Source organism: Calidris pugnax, unplaced genomic scaffold, assembly GCF_001431845.1.
Source record: "Calidris pugnax isolate Ruff unplaced genomic scaffold, ASM143184v1 scaffold192, whole genome shotgun sequence".
NCBI classification, from domain to species: Eukaryota; Metazoa; Chordata; class Aves; order Charadriiformes; family Scolopacidae; genus Calidris; species Calidris pugnax.
In genome coordinates this window covers 491,822-492,211 of record NW_015090919.1, presented here as the reverse complement: position 1 = coordinate 492,211, position 390 = coordinate 491,822, and positions in this window count along the sequence as shown.

The following is a 390-nucleotide window of genomic DNA, read 5'->3' as shown; positions in this document are numbered from 1 at the left end:
CCCCCCCCCCTGCCGTATTTATGGGAAAACAAGCGGCGGCGGAGCCGGGCGGCCGCGGCGGAGCATCAGCCTGAGCCGTGCCGTGCCGTGCCGTGCCGTGCCGTGCCGTGCCGTGCCGTGCCGTGCCGTGCCGTGCCGTGCCGTGCCGTGCCGTGCCGTGCCGCGCCAATAAAGCTCTTTTCGCTGCGGGTCTCCCGCATCCTCTCCTTTGTTTGCCGAGGTTTCTCTTCCAGCGGCGGAGGCAGGACCCGCACTCAGCACCAGGTGGGGGGGATGAATATTAAAATTTCCCCCCCAACCCAAAATAAATAAAAAAAAAAACCTAAAAAACCTCAGTCTTTCCATTTTGGCAGCCCCCACGGTCGCCTGCTCAACCCTGGGTGGGGGGCT